This window comes from Sinocyclocheilus rhinocerous, unplaced genomic scaffold, assembly GCF_001515625.1.
Source record: "Sinocyclocheilus rhinocerous isolate Xijiao unplaced genomic scaffold, SAMN03320098_v1.1 scaffold540, whole genome shotgun sequence".
NCBI classification, from domain to species: domain Eukaryota; kingdom Metazoa; phylum Chordata; class Actinopteri; order Cypriniformes; family Cyprinidae; genus Sinocyclocheilus; species Sinocyclocheilus rhinocerous.
Genome location: NW_015653461.1, coordinates 67,227 through 89,741, shown reverse-complemented (window position 1 = coordinate 89,741; position 22,515 = coordinate 67,227). Strand labels below are relative to the sequence as shown.

The 22,515-nt window shown below is 34.3% G+C and overlaps 1 pseudogene; it reads right to left on the bottom strand.

Annotated features, from left to right (window-relative positions):
• LOC107715821 (serine/threonine-protein kinase PAK 1-like) overlaps window positions 1-22,515 on the bottom strand; it is a 51,824-nt pseudogene that overhangs the window by 1,066 nt on the left and 28,243 nt on the right.

Below are 22,515 nucleotides of genomic sequence, written 5' to 3'. Positions count from 1 at the left end.
GGCTCTGGGGGTCGGGGTGGAGGGCAGGTGGGGCCGGGGGGTCGTCCCGTTGTCCTGGAGGGGCTAGCGGTTGTTTTTGGCCGCCTCTTTAGCTGCGTTGATCAGCGGCGTGAGGCTGGACAGAGGCTTGGCCACTTTTAGGAACTGATGCTGCAGGGAGAAAGAGAGAGATGTCACTTCTGCTCACCGAAGCTGCATTAATTGCATCAAAAATACAGTAAAATCAGAAAAATTATGAAATAAGAAATATTGTAACATTATTAAAATGTGAAGTTTTTTACTTGAATATATTGTAATGTAATTTATTTCTGTGATGCAAAGCTGAATTTTCAGCATCATTACTCCAGTCTTCAGTGTCACATGATCTTCAGAAATCATTCTAATATGCTGATTTACTGCTCAAGAAACATTTCTGATTATTATCAATGATGAAAACAGCTTTATATTTTTGTGGAAAAAATGATAAATTTTTAAGGATTTTCTTTGATAATTAGAAAGTAAAAAATTACATTTATTTTTATTTTCATTTATTTTTATTTCAAACAGAAATCTTTTGTATCAATTTAATGCATCCTTACTGTTCATTTCTTTAGTTCTTTTTTATAAACCTGTTTTAATGTAATGCATTAGTAAGCGCTTAATTACTGTAATTTAGTTATGTTTTCCTGTAAAAAGCCAAGTAAGGATTGCTCTTAATTTTTCTATAATTCCATTCCAGTTACTTCTGATGTAATTGCATTAAATACTGTATAGACTATAGAACAATTCTATGTAAAACAACAGTAAATTTCACAGCTAATGTTAAAATGTATGTTTCTGATCTAACCTTCCTAAATAATAAATAGGCCTAGTATTTAATAAAGTAAATAATAATAAAAATTAAAAACTTTCCTAATTGACAAATAAAAATTGTTTACTTAATTTTTATATTGTAATAACTTAACATTAAAATAATAAGTTATTTGAAATGCACTTTTAAATCTTTTCATGCAAAATCAATTGCATTTCCTAATCCATTTGCCACTATTAATTTGTTAGTATGAAAAGTGGTTTATATGTTTTCATTTTTATTTTTGAATGAACTGATAAATTGTTTACTTTTCATGCATCACTCAAAGTCACTTTTTACTGATATATATATTGATCTATTCCAGGTTTATCATTGGTAACTAATATTAGAACCATAAACAAAAAATGTTACTTGAAACAAACTGGTTCCCAAGGCAACATTTTTCATTTGAATTTAGTTTAAACTAAGTACTACTGGAAGCTAATTTCTTTAATTCTAGGAGGAAAACACACACACACACACACACACACCTGTAAGAGCTCCTTGGCAGAGCCTCTCTTCTCCACGTCCATCTCCAGACAGCAGTTTAAGAAATCCCGAAACACGGACGAGAGTTTCTCTGGGTTCTGCACCTCCGGTGTCCCATTGGTGGCGATGAGATACAGAGCCTGGACAACAGCAGGGGTTAAAGGTCACACAGAAATCATCAACATTAACTACAGCACCAGTTCCTTTCTTTTCAAAAATACTGTTTCAAATGTTCTTGTAGATACTACATCATGATCCAATGTAAATCTAAATAAAATCATCCAGAGGTTTCTGAAAATACATGAACAGGCAAACTGCCCATTGTTGCCACTATATCCGACTACTGCTTCAGTTTTCTTTGCCACAAATGAACCTCATGTCAATAGTTTTAGCAAACGTATTAAGATAAAAGCCTTTAGAGCTGATGTAAGTCGAAATAAATGTTGTATTCTGTCCTCCCACAAAGTATCAATCGATGAAATCAATGCAAACGTTCTCATCTATTGACATGAAGAGAGCATCTGAAGTCATTCTGAGCACATGAGGCCATATTTCAAATAATTCAGTGATCTGAAACCAAGGATGGATCTCATCATCATAATCTTGAGATCACAAGTGTATGTGAACCTGGTCTTATGCAACAGCCTCAAAAGTCCAATAATTATAAGAAAGCTTGTGACATCCTTTTATCTACCAGTTTTTTACCTATTGATTGTTTCTACTCAGTATTAGACATTTATATTTTATTTGTATTTATTTTTCATATATGATTTTGTATGTAATATTATTAAACAATTAATTCAGATCAGGAACAGATACATTATTTTAATATTCCATACATTTAGATTGTTTTATTCCACTGTTAAAATGAGACTTTATTTATTTAGATATAATTTTATCTATTTTTATATTTTTTTATAAATCATTTTGTATGTAAAAAGCTACATTTTATTAAACAATCCATTCAAATCAGGAACAGATATGTTATTGAAATATTATAAACATTTATATTGTTTTGTTCCACTCTTTAAAATGCAAAAAAGAAAATACACCAAAAAAAGTTTAGTCCATAAGTATATTTCAGCATTGACAGATTTTGAGATGATTTTTCTAGATTTTGCAACTCTTTATGTATTAGTCTTGTACTGAAGGGGTTTCTAAATTGCATATGTTTATTAAAAACATTTTTGTTTCATATTATTGTTTTAAAACCTGTATTGTCTTACCTTAAATGAAATTTGATTTCGTGTTTTTTATTTCATGTGCAATTACTGCAAAATACTGTTGTATCACCATGTTTTATTTTTATACATGGTACCATGGTAATACCATAGTTGTTGAAAACCCATAGTACTGCAAATAATACCATGGTTTATATATATATATATATATATTTGGACATGGTACACTAAAGTACTGCAGAGAATACCATGGTTCATAATATGGTAATCATTCAAGGCCATAATACCATGTAAAAACCATGGTTCATGAATCTGTCAATCACTCATATCTCACAGGAAGGAACTCTTCTGAAATCTGTAGTGATAAGGTGCACATATAAGTGAGTTTGGATGTCTTTAGTCTCACCCTCAGAGGGTTTTCGTTGAGGTACGGCGGTTCGCCCTCGATCATCTCGATAGCCATGATGCCCAGGGACCAGATGTCCACTGTGGGGCCTTACGCCTTGCGGGTCACCACCTCCGGGGCCATCCAGTAGGGCGTCCCAACCCTGGTGCTTCGCTTGCTCTGTTCAGGAGTGATCTGAGCGCAGAAGCCGAAATCAGCTGACAGACAGACAGACAGACAGAGAGACATGTTTAGACCGGCTGCTGTTAAATAAACTGAAAGCATAGCGGCAGATGCATAATCTGGACTCTCACTCCCTCTACTGATGAAAAACATAAAACCACTGAGAAGCCTTTGCACAAATGAAAACATCATAGTCATGCTTACTTAAAATCATTGTCTAAGAAATGCAATAATTTAAACAGCAGTTGAGGCCAAGCTTTACATACAATTTAAAACCCAGAACAGCCCTAAATGTTTTGCAGCCTGAAACAAAAATGAGAAGACAAACTCACTGAGTTTGACGGAGCCATCCATCCCCAGCAGAATGTTGTCGCTCTTGATGTCTCTGTGAATGACCTGACTCGAGTGCAGAAACTCCAGCGCTTGGAGACACTGCATGGAGAAGAACAGCAGAGTTAATAAAGCTAATTAAAGCATGCATGTTTCAGCAGGGCCATGCACAGGGAGCTAGAGCCACTGCCCCTCTTTGGGTATAATATGTAATTATGTAATAATGTAATAATAATAATACGCTCTGTGTTTTCCCTACCGCTACGCTGCCTTATATAAGACCTTATAAAAGTGCTAACAACTTGTGCAAAATATCCACATTCTTAGAATTAGAATGTCTAATCAAATTATTTAACCCAATATAAATATCTAATATAAATAACACCAAATTTGCTGTTGTTGGCACACTATTTTGTTTTGTAGACTAAATAAATAAAAACATTGCCTTTTTATATTAAAGCATTTTGTAGCTCGGTTTAATGACATCAAACTCTATTGGAATTAACTGAGTCTTTTTTTTTTATTAAGGAATGCTTTTGGCGAGTTGCCTATGCAGAGCGTTCCACATCATTCACTTGTGAGGTTCTGTTTCACTTAGGAGACAGCTAGACAGCACGGCGGCTCAGTAGGTTTGGAAGAGTTGCACACTTACTTCCCGACAGACGGCGGCGATCTGCGCTTCATCCATACACGTCTCCGTCACCACGTCTGTCAGAGAGCCTCCAGCCAGATACTCCATCACCACCCACAGCTCGTCCCCCACCAGGTAACTACAGCAACAAGAGCGCATCGTCAACACTCGCCACATCGCTGAGTGATGCAGCAGCATCGCCGTGACAACAGACTCACTGGATGCTCCTGCTTCTATTAGCAAGTATTGAGTACATGTACAGTAAATGAACATACTTTCCAGAAGGCCAACAATTCACTAAAAATGTTTTTTTTATTGGTCTTATGAATATATATAAAGAAAAAAAGAATAGAAAAATAAAGTGAATTCAAAGTTCAGAGAAATATTATTATTATTTATTTTAAAAATTTAATGTATTTTTTTATATGTATAAAAATAATTAAAATTAAATATTTTTACAGGAAAATAAGACTAAATACTGATTAGGAAAAAGCTTAATCTAATGAACTGACCTGTCCAGGTAATTGACGATGTTGGGGTTCTTGTTTTCCCTCATGACTAAGATCCAAAGAGCGGCTCTCACTCATTGAGATTAGCTGTGTGTGTGTGTGTGTGTGTGTGTGTGTGTGTGTGTGTAGGTTCAGCTCTGAGGAATGTCATCAGATCAATATCACATGCCGGTTCCCTCCTGCATCCCCTGATTCACTGCCATCGATCAGGAGAATGTCGAAGTCTCCGTCGGAGGCACGTTAATGATGACGAGAGGATGCTGAAAAGACCGTCGATATCTCCAGTTCTCCAAATGGACACAAAATGCTGGCATATTTGCCATGCATGTTTCAGAAAATGTGCAAAATATAATAGCTAAAGTTAATAAAGAGGGTGTTTGGGTGATAAAAGGACATTGCTGTGAGGTTGCTAGGGTGTCCAAAACAGTTGCTAGATCGTGTCTTACTGGATAAAGGGTTAACTGGATGCATGCAAGTTTGAAAATTATATAATGTGTAACATAATATATAACGATATATATAATGTTTGTAGTAGTAGTAGTAAGTAGTAAATAATTTTATGCTTTTTTATTTAATTTTATTGCAATTGGAAATAAACTTGAAGTAAACAAGTCAAAATCTTATTACTTTACTGATTAATAATAATAATAGTGATGCATGCCTTATTAGTGATGTTACTGACCTCATGATGTTCCATTTTAAGCATTATATTTGTTGAAAAAATATAATTTAATGGGCGCAATATGTCATGCATGTGCTAATGTTGCTTTAACATCTATAAGCAAACGTAATAAATGTAATAAAATATATATATATAGATATATATATATACACACACAAACACACATGTTAATCTCACCCCTGGCCAATCTTCTCAAATCGCGTGTACTTCTTCTTCGGGTCGCCCACGCTGACTATACTTCCTGTGGAGTGAAGGTCACATGTTACTTTAAGAGGTTAGAAACACTACAAAAAATGAAAACTTAAGAGACACAGGCAGACAAAAAGGCAGCTGTTTAAAAGACAAAAAAGAAGATGTAGTGTTTCAGGGTTTGTGAAGGAGCTGCACAACTAATCGAATTTATAATCAATACACTGATATGACCTTGTGCTACGGAGGTGTTGAATTAAAAAAAAATAAATCAGACAAAATAAAAGCTCAAGGATTAAGCAGACTGCACTAAACAATGGTATATGCAAAATTTAAAAAAATATATAAAATAACATGTAAAATAAGTAAATAAATGAATAAATAAAGAAATGTTCTTATTATACTGTAAAAAACTTTGAGAATGAAAATATAATTTTCGGTCTTTCTACATCAAAATTTTTAAATTTAATTCAATGTGTTATTTGCTATTTTTTGTAATTTATTGTAAAAATTTACTAGCAATTACAGAGTAAAAAAAATTGATTCTACACATTTTTTCAGCGTGGTAATAGAAAGTAATTTTTTATTTTATTGCAATGAGAAATATAAACTTAATTAAAAAGTTGATATTAAGTTTGTAATAAAAATATATTTTAGCATATATATATTTTCCTTTAAAGATTATATTTTTAAAAAATGAATAAAAATTTAAAATTTACAGGTAAACTAAACAGTATTACTACAATACTATTATATGTTGCTTTTATTTAATTTGATATTAAATATATTATTATTATTATATTTTATATTCATGTGTATGAAATATACATTAGCTCTGCTCAACTGTGGTCTCTGTTGCTTGTGTTTTGCTGGAAATCACAACAGGCATCGCTTGCTAGTTCTTTTCCAATGCTTTGTTCTTTTAGTCTATTATTATGCTTCTGTTAAATATATATCATGTTGCATACAGTTTGAAATGGATGCAAATACTTGTCAAAATAAGTGTCATATAATTTTTGCCAAACCAAGCAGCTGGAGCTTGTGAGGATAAACTGAAACACAGTGGTCACATATAAGAAGACAGATGCTCAGCTATAAGATTGGATCATCTCAGTTACTGAACTGAGACCAGACTCCAGTCCCACACATGCAAACGATCGCTTCCAGTCAAAGCATGTTGAGCAATGAGAGAGAGAGAGAGGGAGAGGGGGGGGGGGGGCCTCTAAACCTTTAGGAAAAGACAGATTTAAAGGCAGTGAGGTAACGCAGTCTGGGAAAACACAGAAAGGTAGAAGGCCAGGGTCTTAAATTCAGGGAAAGACAGAAACATCTTCATTTTGACGTGTAACCCAGCAACTATTGATGAACAGAGGTTTTAAATGGAGGACGACAAATCTTTGGCCGAGAGGGGCCTGAGGTGACAGAGACACACTGGATGACTGCAGCAGCATCCCGTTCTTACCAGCTGAGGGCGATCTGAGCACGTCTGGAGCGCATGGGGTTTTTAATAAGATACAGGTTCTTAGAAAGTCATGCATCTCTACAGCAGCTCTAACTAGATGACTGCCAATCATTTCATGCTAAACAATAACAATGCATGTAAAATAAAACAATAATGATAATAATGCAACAAAAAATCAGCATTGCATGAACGACTCAATCAAGAGATACAAGCAGGTTTGAATTTCTCCATGAAATAAACACATTATACATATTTGATATGTCAGGAATAATGTGCAGTCAGCCGGTCATTAACATCAAATAAACCTTGACGGGGTGATCTGGGGTTTATTTAGCAATAATGTCTTGCTGACTGCACATTATCCTGCTTATTACAGGGCTACTTACTAAATAAATAAATAATTGGACATGAAATATTGATTTGTATGTAAATTATTATATCACATGGGGAGAAAAAGAGACCTGAAGAGAGACATGAAACTAGCACAGCCATGCCTTGGATGGACTAAATATATATACTCTAAATATAATATAAATGGATCATTAATGCACATTTATTATGGTTATCTGCCACTTTAAGATACACTAATAAAAACTTTGGGTCTCTTCTCACCAAGGTTGCATTTATTTGATCAAAAAAAATTAGTAAAATAGTGAAAAAAATGTGATATTATTATAAATGTAAAAATAAAAGTAGAAAAATAAAACATTATATAAACATTAATTAGGTAAAATAAAAATATATATAAATATGCATACACACACACACACACACTATATATATATATATATATATATATATATATTAAACAAATAAACTACATATATAACATAAACCGTAGTTTCCAGTCCAGATGTTTAACCACTAGGACACACAGTATCAGACCACATGGGGCCCAAACGTAGCGATGGATGATTCCCAAGACATTCTGGGAAAGGACCGGCCGGCTGGTACCCACAGACACAATAAAACACGGATTCCAGCACAGCTTGGTCTGAAGTGACTCAAGTGAATATAATTCTCTCCTCGGACCTTCACAAGCCAAACAAAACCCTCAAGATTTCTGCTCTCTGGAGCCTCTGTGCTTAATCTGCTCCAACAGAATCAGATCACTGTGACGTGTATTAAGTTTCCTGCTCTTTTCTTAGAAGATTACTTTACAACGCTGGGGTTGAGCTTGTGTTCTTTAATTCATTTTGGAGACAAAAAACAGCGCATAAACAAGCAGCCAAAGAGCTGAAGTGTGCAGTCATGTGTTGATTCACTACAGTGAGAGCATGGAAACCGTGTACAGCAGCGTCTGTCCTGATACTCGCTCAGAGCCGCCAGCATCAGCATCACACATTCACAGAGAGTGCAGTTCTTTACTATTAACCTCCGAACAAACACCAGCTTTGTGTGCGAAGGGTTAATAAAACACCAGTACAATATGAACTGAGTGACATCTTCACCACAACATGAAGACATACTGTAAATAAAAATACATTTGTCTGAAAAGTTTTTTGTTTTTTTTTACTGAGACAAACCTTATTTTTAGCCAGTGTTTTATTTTGAACCAAAACTACTCAAATTTGTTAAAACTGTTTTTGTTAACTGAAACAAAGCTGAAATAAAAGAAAAGAAAAAGAAAAAATTAAATAAAAAATGAAATGAAATAAAATAAAATAAAAAATGTTTTTAAAAATCTTAAATGAAAATTAGAAATGCTGCCTTGGCAACTAAACTAAACTAAAAAATTAAATAGGAGTAAAACTAAAAACTAAAAATATTAACTTAAAACTATTAAAGCTAATTTTAATTTAATTTATGTTAAACTAATTAAATTAAAACTGTAATAAAATAAAAAATATGAGGTGCAAAACTAAAATGAAAAACACATATATAACACACATACATACATACACATATATACAGTATATACACACATATACATACATATATATACACATACACACACACACACGTATATATATATATATATGTGATTAAAATGGCAGATGTGGCAAAAAGTTAGTTTTAGGCCCTGCTTGCAAGCGTAGAAATTAGGACACAAGTATTGTAATTTCCCTCCTGTAGAATAAGGTCAAATAATATAGCTGTGAAATACTCATTTTTATTTTTTTTACAGTGCAATTGTTTTACAATATATGGCTATTACTGTCATAGTAATAATATTCTAAAATTATTATTATTATTATGATTATATATATATGATTTGTGTGTGAGTGTGTGTGTGTGTGTGTGTGAGTGAGTGTGTGTGTGTGTGTGTGTGTGTGTGTGTGAGTGTGAACACATTACAGGACATCATTCATCTCCTCTGACCTAATGAGTGTGAAACCCCTTCACATCAAAACCACACATGAATGAGTGCTGATGGAGCATCTTTAATCATCCGGGCGCCTCGAAGCCCACCAGGCCTGATCCCGTGATCTCCAGACAGATGAAGGGAAACACACACACACACTCCTGCAATAAAGCTCCAGTCACCTACCCGCCGCTCTGAACACATGCATATTTATTCGGTAATTACAGGTTAGCTTGGAGGCGACTAGAGTCAGAAAACTCATTATTCCAGACTGCAGACTGGACTGTCACGCATCTGCATCTGCGAGCCAACACCCACAACACTGAAAACACCTCACAACTGCCTGTCTAACCAGCCACAATAACCTACTAACCACACCACAACTACTCAGAGCACCTTAGCAATGCCCTCAGAAACACAACAACCACTATCTGTCTGTCTGTCTAGCAACCAACCAAAATAACCTACTAACTACCTAGCAACCACTCAGAATACATTAGCCTCACCATAGGAAACACTAAAAACACCCTAGCAACTGCCTGTCTGTCTGTCTAGCAACCAATCACAATAATCTACTAACCAGGATTATTATCGTTAATTCAAACTAAATCTATTCAAAATATTTCGTTAATTGAAATACAGCTGAAATAAAATAAAACAAATATTAGATTAAAAAAAAAAAAAACTAAAATGAGAAATGTTGACTTGAAATCAGTTTCAGTCAAATAGTGAAAATTACTAACTGGAAATAAAAATAAAACAATCAAAACTGAAACAAAAAATTAAATTAAAAAAATCAATAAAAATAAATATATTAAAATAAAAGCTAATTCAAAATATTATTAAAAACTATACTTGAGTATAAATCATACTAAAATAAAACTGCTACTAACCACCTCACAATCACTCAGTACACATTAGCAACTGCCTAGCAACCACTTAGAATAAAACAAAAACTAATAAAAATACACAAAGCACATAATATTAGTAAAAAATTCAAATAATAAATTCAAATAAAAATAATAACTAAAAATAAAAAATTTAAGTTGAAGCACTAAAATTACTAACTGTAAATAAATAAAAACTTAAACTGAACTAAAACTAAAAATTTAATAATCTATATAGTAATATTAAAAAAAATACTAAAAAATGACACTAAAACTGAAACACCTTAGCAACCACCCAAACATAAGGCCTAAATAAACTTAACTCAATTTTTTTAATTTCCCATAAGCATTTAAGGCAACATCTCAAAGTGAGTATTTGTATTTTATTTTACACCCATTATTATTATTATTATTATTATTATTATTATTATTTGCACTTAGTGTTGTTTTACTTTTCCATTTCTTGACAAAATGAAAGTATAATTTTGTCATGCCTATAAAGCACATTGAACACAATCCGAGAGCATAACTGAGAGAATACTTAAATTTCTTAAACTTAAACCAAATGAAATTAGAACTGTTGCCTTGGCAACTAACTGCAATAAGTTTAAGTGGCCGCACTAAAATTACTGGAAATAAACTGAAAAAAAAAAAAAAAAGAATTAAAACAAAATCTAAAAATGAAAGAAAAAAAAAAACTATATAGTAATATTTAAAAACACAAACTTACTAAAAATTACACTACAATTAAAAATATAAAAATAAAAGTCAATTAAAAAAATAATTATTTAATAAATAAATAATAATTAATTATAAAAAACTATACTAACATTTAAAAATATACACACCCTGGAAAACACTTAAAAAACCTCAGCAACTGCTCATTGTCCCATATAAGTAAATACTCACAGATTTGGTGTGTTCGGGACGGGGTGCGATGATGGGTGGAGGCGTGGCTTCATTCTCATCCTCATCCTCGGAGACGGTGGCCACGGCGGGGGTCTCGGAAACGGTCTTGGAGTTCTGCGGAGCGTAAAACAAGCCGAGCAGGAAGTGAGGCTGACCGACTGACATCACAACATGAGTGCAAAACAAACCCACCGCCAACATGCCAACCGCACTCAGCCCTCACCAGCTGACCCGATACACCCCAAATAAAACTTCACTCCCCATCCCGCTTCACATCTAACCTGATTCGGTCTGAGCTACGTATGCGGCACGACTCAGCAGGAGAATTGGACGAAAAAGATGCTGATTCACAGTGCAGAGAGAGAGAGAGAGAGAGAGAGATGAACCCACTGGCACTGCCTGGAGTGGCTGGCATCACTTCTGTCCTTCTGTTGAGTGGGCAGCTCTTATGGGACTCGGTCACCTTGTTTTTCACTGCACCCCCACCCCAATTTTAGCTCTCGATTCCCTCCTCTCTTTCGCACTTCCCCCCCCAGCAAACTTCCTCCTGTCCTATCCTCTGTCAATCTGTCGCGTGAGCCGAGAGGACATTTGTTCACATTGCCCTCCTGACCTCAAACGCTTCTCTGCGTGTCACAGATAAAACTGGAAAACAGTCAGACGTCACAATGACTCACCACTGCGTTGGAAGAGCTGTAGTTATCCGCACCTTTATCTGAAATTAAAATCAGACGAATGAGAAATGAGAAAGAGACATGCAGTTGAACTAATTTACAGACACCACCTTAAGGATATTATTTTTTCAACTGCTGGTTTATAAAGGATTCAATGGCTGATGTAAAGCCACTAATAAAAGTTATATATATATACACACATACATATGTATACACGTGATACAGATATATTATGTAAACAAAAACTTATTTGGATGCGATTAATTGTTTGACAGCTCTATATATATATATTTATTTGTGTGTGTGTGTATATTCATACTATATAAACAAATCGTTTATATATTTTTATTACATATATTTTTTTTTTTTTCCATTTTATTTTACACACACATACATACACATCTACACTGCTATAGCTTTAATTTGGAAGTGAGTGTCACACCTGTAAAGCTCATGTATTTCTGGCTGTTGGTCGTTTCTTTAGAGTCGTAGAATTTAAGCACGTCCAGAACGGCCTGAGGATTCTTCTTCTGCTCGAGTTTGGTGATGTTGGACGTCTGGAGTAACCGTGCCCACTGCTCAGGCATGCCCTACGCAGAGAGCCACAACAACAAGCACTGAAGACGGTGTAAACCACGGTAATCAGTCTGCACTGTCACCCAGAACTATGACACTCACAATGCGGCTTTCTCAAGCACGCCTGTGCCAAAAGCAATGGTAAACCTGACAGATTAATATGGTCTCATTGTGATCAGTTTGAGTGTGTTGCTGGACCACCGGCATCAGTTTAAGGTCTAATGGACTGAAGTAATTTGAGCGTCTCTGCTGGCGTGGTTCTGAGCCACCGGCTCTCATTAACACTCATTACACAAACTCAACTCAACTCAGTGTCACACGCAGGAAACGTACGGCTGATTTAGGGGTCAGGAAAAGAGCACAGCTCATTTAATATCTTATCAAATATAATAAACCAGATGTAAAGAGGAAGACAGATCTGGACCCGGAGATTAATGCTGCGAGTCTGAACTGCTGGAGGTTCACTTTCTATATTTGGGTTGCTGATGTCAAACGGGTGTTCGTCTATAAATGAACATCTTTAGCCATTTTTCTTTCCGTTTGTCCTTTTTTGCTTGCTTTCTTTAGCATTTTCCCTTTATAATCAGATGAGTTCATTCATTTTACAGGTTAAGTGCAGAGTAAAAGTGAATTTTACATTTAGATTTGGCCATAATTTGTCAAAAGATTTTCTTTCCTACACAAAAATGTCAATATTTTGTTCCCAGTGGTTGGATAACTGGATACTAGATCAAATGTGGAGTCACAAAAAGAGAGTCTAATAATATAGAAATATATGCATATGTAATAATGTCTGAATGTATGAATATAGATGTTTTCAACACAGAGCATGTGGGCATCCTGCAGGAAAAGATCTTTGCTCAGACTTACAGTGAACTCTCCAGTGACGGAGTCGAAGCCAACATGGATAGTGTGCTCAAAGTCTGAAGGCAGAGAGATCTCTGGACGCTCCTTCTTCTTATTGGCTGAAGACGAGGAAGGGGGCGGAGACACAGGTGAGTGAAAGAAGAGAATAACAGTTAAGGGATGTTTAAACTTAGATTATTCAAACATTTAGTGTAAAACATGTTTTTCATTTTGTCTCTTTATTATACAGATACAGTACAGAATAACAAGAAACTATTGTATAAATATATATATTTTTAAATTACATTATGATAAATTAAAATGTTAACTAGATAAACACGTTTGTCAAGACAAACTTTGATGTTGGCTTTAGAAAGCCTGACTAGCAAGTTTGAGGTTTTCAGTTTGAAGTAGTCTGAAGTAGTTTATAGCTTAAAGTTTGAAGGTTTTGAAGGCCATACAGAAAACATACAGACAGATGATTGTAGCATGCATGTTTAAGCATGTTGCTAACATGTTTTAACATTGTTAATGTTTTAACATGTTAGTAGCCAGTTTTAACACATTGTTAACATGATTTAATACATTACTAACATGTTATAACACTTTGCTAACATGTTTTAACATGTTGCTAACATGTTTTTAGAACATCTCTAACATTTTAACATGTTGCTAGCATGTTTTAGAACATTGCTAACATGCTAGTAGCCCATTTTAACTAATTGTTAGCATGATTTAATACATTACTAACATGTTTTAACATGATGCTAGCATGTTTTAACATTTTGCTAACATGTTTCAGAACATTGCTAGCATGTTTTAACATTGTTATCATGATTTAACACATAGCCAGCATGTTTTAACATGTTGCTAACATGTTTTAGAACATCATTAATGTTTTAACATGTTAGTAGCCCGTTTTAACACATTGTTAGCATGATTTAATACATTACTAACATGTTTTAACACTTTGCTAATGTTTAGAACATCGCTAACATTTTAACATGTTGCTAGCATGTTTTAGAACATTGTTAACATGCTAGTAGCCTGTTTTAACACATTGTTAGCATGATTTAATACATTACTAACATGTTTTCACATTTTGTTAACAGGTTTTAGAACATTGCTAGCATGTTTTAACATGCTGCTATAGCATGTTTCAACATGTTGATAGCATGTTTTAGCACTTGTTAACAATTTTGCTGGCATGTTTAGCATGCTGCTAGTATGTTAGTAGCATTTCGTAGGCTAATTACTTTTGCACACAGATATAGAGAAATATATTCATTTTACATATTTATAATTTTTATCTATCTATCTATCTATCTGAAATATTTCCATAAAACATCACATCAATCCCTAGTTTTTAAAAAAAATCTTATTTTAGTGCATATAAGTATCACTAACACTAGTTGCCTGCCATTTTAAGCTCATTTTTTAAGCTTTTGAAGTTTTTTGGACCAGTGCTGATCTTCATAAAGTCATTACAATATATACGCCGTCTGGCATGTATTATGCTCTGCTCCAGTTCCTGTGTGTCACTCATGTGTGCGGATGCTGCTAATGCCTGTTATAAACGTCCTCATCTGCTCTGTGCTGAAGCCAGGCAGGGTCTTTAATATTAACGATGTGCTAACGGGCTGGTAATTAACACAAAACAGGCCTGCAGAAAGACGAGCTGCTCAGAACGCATGAATGAGGCGAACTCTTATCACAGAGACACGAGCGAACGCACAGGTGTTTAGAGACGTGTGTTATACACTGAGAAAGTGTGAGAATCTGCTGCCACAAACTAGGGGTGGGAATCTTTTGGTACCTTATGATTCGATTCATATCAATTCTTGGGGTCACGTTTCGTTTAAAAATTGATTCACAATTTTTCGATTTCTGATCACGATTCATGATTTTATCTAGGGCTGCAACTAACGATTATTTTGATAATCGATTAGTTGGTCGATTACTGAAAAAAAACACTATAAAGCTCTCTGCCTTTCTTTCATAGATAACAGCAACAATTATATTATAGCATTAGAAATAGCATATACTGTTACTAAAGAGCGTACACATATTAGAGGACTAACTAATACAGAAAGCTAAAAAATGATTTTGGTAATCACCAGTACTGTTAGTTTAGAGCAGCAGTGGCACAAAACCTAACATAAATTTGTTTTAATAAATTTGTTTAGCATTGTATATAGTGAATATAGTTTAAATCTCTGCATTAAAAATTAAATAATAAAGATGATAAAGACAAATAAAATCACAAACTAAGTTGTAACCAATAGGTAAGAGTAATGTTCTGCAGGAACAGTTCCGTTGGGTTATCGTTGGGTAATTTTACTGTATATAAATTGCAGGCATCAGGGAACCGTTATTAATATGAGGGGCATTGAAATCGCTTTTGAATGCACAATCTCTTTTTACTTTCACTTTCGTGATTGCGATCAAAAGTGTGTATACTATGGGGTGGCAGTACTTTTTTACAAGATTAGATGTTTGTCCGTGGTGCTCAGGATCTGCAAATCATTTGCATTTGTCCTATCAGTCATCTCTCCTTACTCTCTTTATGTGAAATTTTATGTACTGTAATCTAACAGGCAACCGCTAGCAAACGGCTAACCATGTCCCTTTAGTGGCTCCGTAGAACATGTTGTTCGTTTTCCGTGCCTTTCCAAATACTTCCCATAATAACAAAGCTCAATAATGAATGTAATATTTTTCCAAACACTTGCCCTCGCTAAAAATGGGGCAGGATGTATTTGTTTTTCCTCCTTGCCGTTGCTGTTTTGTTCCGACAACATCATGTTATTATTATTATATTAACTAGAAAATCGATTTTTGAAATTTTGTGAATCGCTAGAAGACTGAATCGCGATTCATATGTGAATTGATTTTTTCCCCCACCCCTACCACAAACTAAGGAGAAATGACTCAACAGATTGTGTGAATAAACCTCAAAGGTCAAAAGGTTTATGGTCATAAAGTTGGTATTTGCTATACAGATGCCTTGTGGTGCTTCTCGAGACCTTTGACCCTGAATGACTCCCTATAGAAATTCTGTTCTTTCCAGATCCTTTTAAGTCCTTGTTTTAATAATCACTCACTCTTGTCTCCTCCTCCGGTGAGTATGGATCGGATGAAGCCTTCTTTTCTTCTCTTGTCCTCTGGGTTGGGCGGCAGAGGTTTGGAGCCGTGGTTCAGTGGGCCCGAGTCTTTACCGGACGAGCCAATCATGGTGCTGGTGTTTCTCATGGGCGGAGCTGGCGGCTTGTCTTCTACTTCCCCACTGTCTGACATCTTCAGCTGTGGGCGTGGCTAAATCTGAAACACACAACCAATCAGAGCTACTGAGTTGGTGAAAAGGGGAGGGGCTAAAGTAAATCAACAGCAGAGGATGCTGGAATGAAACTAAAAGCATAATTAGATTTACCAAATTACCACCAATCTTCTTTTAATAGTATTAGATCCAACTAGGACACAGCAGGAAAAAACAGCTAAGACTGGAGAAAACACCATCTGATGTAGATTCAGACTGCTGTATGTATTATTTATATATACAGTATATATATATAAATTGTATCATGGTTTCCACAAACATATGAAGCAGCACAGCTGTTTTCAACATTGATAATAATAGAAAAATGTAAAAAAGAAAAATAATAAATCAGCATATTAGAATGATTTCTGAAGGATCATGTGACACTGAAGACTGGAGTAATGATGCTGAAAATTCAGCTTTGATCATGAGAATAAATTACATTTTATAATAGACTCACATAGAAAACAGCTATTAGGAATTGTAATAATATTTCACAATTTTATAGCTTTTACTGTATTTCTAATCAAATAAAGGCAGCATTGATGAGCAAAACAGACTTCTTTCAAAAACATAAATAAAAAAATAAATAAAAAATCACCAACCAAAAAGCTTTAGAGGTTGATTCAATATGTTCCTAATATGAACAATAGTGAATATTCCCTTATTAAACAATGTTCTTAGTTTTCTTTGCTGAAAGGTCTGACATCAGTCCTGACACCTCGACTCAATAAACCAGGATTATGTAATACTGGACAGACTGTATTATTTTTGGTTTGTGACCATTAATATGAAATGCTTTTGGGAAGCTGGCATGTGCTGCAGTGTGACATGTTCTTCTCCATTTAAAACAATTTTTGCTCAAATCGTTTTATTAATGTTACACATGCAGGTTTATGACATTAATGACTACACAGAGATGACATGAAATACTTGTGCTTTAAAAAAAAATTTGCAATCTAGTTAACTAGAAAGATCATGTAAGGGGGGGGCAGAGACCAGTTACAATAACTAAGATGCACTTTTCCTTAAACGAAAACATTCATATAATAATAATAATAAAAATAATAATAATTTTTATTATTATTATTACTTTCTTTTCTGCATTTAATTTGACCACTAATTTTATGATTCTTTGATTTATTTATTTTTTTAACTAAACCTGGCATTGTATATACATACTATGACAATTTTTGACTCTATGGCAAATTGCTCTGGATGAAAGCCTCTGCTAAATGAATAAACGTAAATGGAAGCTCTACCCTAAAATCTTTATGCCATTTACAAAAAAAAAGGTTTATGGGCAAATAATGTGTCAACTACTTCTGAATATGCAAATCTAGGCACACAATCCAAACAAGACACAGAGATAACAGCGTCACAACAAATACAAGCACCTGATACTGACAAAACAAACACAACCCTTATCTTTACGTACAGTACAAAACTGTCACTATCAGCTCTAGCAGAAGTAGTTGTTATTATCAGTCAACATTAATATCAGTCAATCAGTGCCAACAGAGAGCAGCATAATGCTATTTAATGACAGCAATTGAGATGCACACAAGCCTGCTGAATGAAATAAACATCTATTTTACACAACATTTACTCAGAATGGCCAAACCTCAGTCAGTCCATCACTAACATCAAGTGAACATCTCAACACTCAAGACTGTGTCAGATCATTCACACGGACACAAACGTAAATATAAAATACACATCTGCTGATAGTCTGTAATAAAACTTCACCTCACCAAACTCAGTGCAGCATACTGACACTCAATCTCGGCAGTATTCCAGTAAGAACAGCAGCTCCAGATCCCGTCTAAGTGAGTGTGTGTGTGTGTGTGTGCTGGTTTTAAGAGGTTGTGGTCTCCCTGATGTGATGTCACAGGTGAACAGGAAAGACTATGAGTTTGATCTGTGACTGACTGGACATGAATGGTGTAACATGATAGCCGGGACTGAGAAACACAAACACACACACACACACACACACACACTCACACACACACAGATAATACAAATAGGAAACTGTATTACCTGTAAACACATTTCAGCCATGAGCAAACAGACATCAGAAAGGCAGCAGGGCAATCAAACATACAACACAAGTGTGTTAAAGTCACAGTAACACTTAACACATGCACACACAGCTGGTCATCGACTGTTTGAGAGTGACAGGATCTGTTGTGTGAAACCCTTTTCTATCACGGTGGGGACTTTCCTTTGACTTACACTGTTTTACACTGAGCTAATGCTATTTTATATCGCCTAACCCTACATGTAACCCTCACACAAACCTTTCTGCAGTTTTATATTCTCCTGAAATCATTATTTATATGTTTATCAAGTCATTTTTCTCTCTGTCTCCCTCAACATAGCCGATTTCAGGTTGAACTATCCTTTTAGTCCTCACAATAGGCAAAACCTGACGCACACACACACAACGCCCATGCGGACTCACATTTCAGACAGTGCCGTCACATTTAGCAGAGGTCTGTCATCACTGTGGTCTCTTTTATCAGGAACACACACACACACACACACACACACCTTAATTAAACTAAATACAGAGTCGAGGTGTTAAAGTTCATCTGCTGATAAACATGTCTACAAAAAGATGTGACTAAGAACACATGCACACATCTAGGCCCTATGTAAAAGGAATAAAAAAATAGTTATAAAAAATAAAAAATGTGTTAACTAATACATAAATAAAAAAATAAACAGATAGATAAATAGGTAAATAAAAAGAATAAAGAGATAAATGAGTAAATAAATAGATCAATAAAATAAATAAATATATACATAAAAAGAAGAAACAAATAAATAGATAAATAAAATCATAAATGGATGGATGATGCATGGACGGATAAATCAAAAGATAAAAAATAAAACAAAACAAACAAATCAATGAAATCAGTAAATAGATCAATTAAAAAGAATGAATAAAAAATAGCTAAAAATAAATGGATGGGTGAATGAATGAATGAATGATTAATAAAGAAAGAAAGAAAGAAAGAAAGAAAAATAAAAAAAATAGAATATGAGATTTGAATAAACACCCTAAACCCAACTAAAGAAAATGACAAAAAAAGTACAAAAAAGTATTAAATAATTTATAATAAGAAACAATGTCACAGTGATTTAAAGCAATTATGAGAAACAGAGCTGCCATTGTGAACCGCACTGTGAGATATAAAGTCACAATTACTTTAAAATCACCAAAACACAAGTACACAAGTGTTTTAGAGACAAAGACAGTGAAACAGCAGGAATGAGGAAGTGAGGAAGTCTTTGGGACTTTGGTCTGGTCTCTGGTAATTAAACTGACCTCAGCGCGCGCACACACACACACACACACACACACAGAAGTCTAACAAACCTCAGGTGCTTTTCATTCAAGTAAACAAAGGGCTTCATTCATAGCCGAGTCTGCGTGTTCCCCTTCATTGTCTCAAAGAGCATATGCAAGACCTGAAAACCACCAAACACACACCATAAGAGGAAGTTCTAGTGTGTACCTGTGAGTCAGCGCTGTTTATCAGGTCGTCTACAATTAAATGACATGATAAACACCTGATGGCTGTCCTGTGACGTACCGGCGAGACATCAGACGTCATCAGTGTGGTCTGTCATGGTACCGTCACTGATCTCGACAGTGTTTTATCCTCACCTGGCTGCTGCATCCTTCAAACACTCAACACTGGCACAATTACTCCTGGTTTTCATGTCTACAGGCCAACTGCAGCTACAGTGAGCGCTTCTGATTACAGAGATAGATCTAATTAACTCAAAATCCCATTTATTTTAATTGCAATAATGACTGGAAACAGGCTAAATGCTGCTGATGCACAAATCCCACCTGCTTAACCCTTTCAAAACATCTTTCCCACTCTAAAACTAATGGAAGCTTGGTTCCGCTACTGAATGCAAAAAAATAAAAAAGGTCATTCAGACTTTTTTCCTCACAATTTTGAGACAAAGTCAGAGTTGCGAGATGTAAACTTGCAATTCTGAGGGAGAAAAAAAAAGCAAAACTGCGAGATATAAACTGGCAATTGCAAGAAAAAGTCAGAATTGTGAGATAAAAAGTCACAATTACAATTATGCAATTTAAAAAGCTGAACTGCCAGATGTAAACTCAAAATTCAGACTTTTTTTGCAATTCTGAATTTATATCTCAAAATTCTTACTTTTCTCTTGCAGTTCTGATATATAAAGTCAGAATTGTGAGATATAAACTTGCAATTGCAAGAAAAAAGTCAGAATTGTGAGATTAAAAAGTCGCAATTACAATTATGCAATTAAAAAAGTTGAACTGCGAGATGTAAACTCTGAATTCTCACTTGTAAATCCGAGTTTATATCTCATAATTATGACTTTAGATCACAATTCTGAGTTTTATACCGCAATTCAGTCAACTCCATAAAAATCAACTCAATCAGAATTGGCAGATAAACAAACAAACAAACAAAAAAGTGCAGATATATGATGATTCTCTTCATTCTATTAAACAAATGCTAGTTAAAATAAAAAAATACAACCTAATTAGCAATGTTTCTAAACAAATGAACTGCTGTTTTTTATCAGGTTATTTGTGCAGTTAGTGACATAATTGTTAATTAAAATTATTTAATAAAGATTTCATTAATTGAAATAAATCTGAAATAAAATATTAGAGTTAAAAACTACTAAAAATATACAAAAATTAAAGCTAAACAGAAATATAAAAAAACGAACAAAATGACAGAAGGACATAAAATCATTACATTTTAAACTGACATTAAAATGAAAACCAAATATCAAAATAAAATCGAATTCAAAATATGAATAAATACTCCAGTCCTAAATAAATAATACTAAAACAGCATGCTGACAGAGATAAAGTGGGCTTTTCTGAGCTCAAGTGAGATCACACAGAACAAAGCATCATTCATCAGGATGAGAATAGCTCTCGTCTCTCTGCGAGGAGTGACGGAAGCACAGCTATTAAAATAGCCGCTGCTATAAATATAGGAATTTTGAATTTATGGATTCGCCCTGTCAAGCAGGTCCAGTTTGAGCATGCAAGAAGAAGTGAATTCTGGGCTCTTCTTGATAGACTCCTAGAGCGGGTTTCTGATTACTCCTGCCTCACGCTAATTAAATGCTGGTGTTGTGACATTCGTTCGAATCACCTGACAGGTTTGGGAAATGCGGGTTAATTTGCCTCCAGCTGCGTGAAACGGCCTGCACGAGACCTGCGACGCAAGGCCAGAAGCAGCTTTCATTACCTCCGTGAAGCCACGCAGAGACAGAACTGGCACACACGCCGTTTAATCTCGTGTTCAAGCTGGTGTTAGGAAAATTATAGCAAACAAAGACGCGTGAGAGGGTGTTTATAGACACAAGATGTCTGATCCTGAGACTAAAATTACACTGAAAGCATCTTAAAACATTCACGTGTCAGAAATGCATCACAGAGGCACAAAACAATATTCATTTTGCTAACATGTCTAAGACTATTAATATTATTGCTTCTGCTGTGAATCTCTTTTTAAAAGTTTTAATACCTAGTGTTATTTATAAAGTGTTTATTAATATTTTGAATTAGCTTTTATTTTTATATTATAATTTGTTTGTTTTTTATTTTACTTTAGGTTTTAGCTATTTTAATATGTGCTTTTGTCATTTTTATTACACTTAAATGTGATCTAGAAACAATTTTCACTCAAATTGCTAGTAAATTTCACAAATAATTACAGAAAATTGCAAGACAATGAATTAAATGGGAAATTTTTAAATAGAAAGCATGAAATGGTATTTTCTTGTAAAACATACTCCAATACTCTTTTTTAATTAAATAGCTCAATTTCTATTTTGTTTTAATTAATTTTTATTTCCATTTTAGTCATTTTAGTATTTCAAGTTAATGTTTTTTTTTTTAAGTTCTGGTTTTTCATTTTTATTTTATTTTATTTTTATTTTTCAATTACTGAAACACATTTTTAATAGCTTTAGTTGAAGAAAAAAATTGATAGTCTCACACAACCAAACTTTAAAAGAATGAGAGCATTTGATTGACATGCCAAGCAGCCAATCAGATTTTATTTGAAATAGCTGATGTCACAATAATAGACTGACATT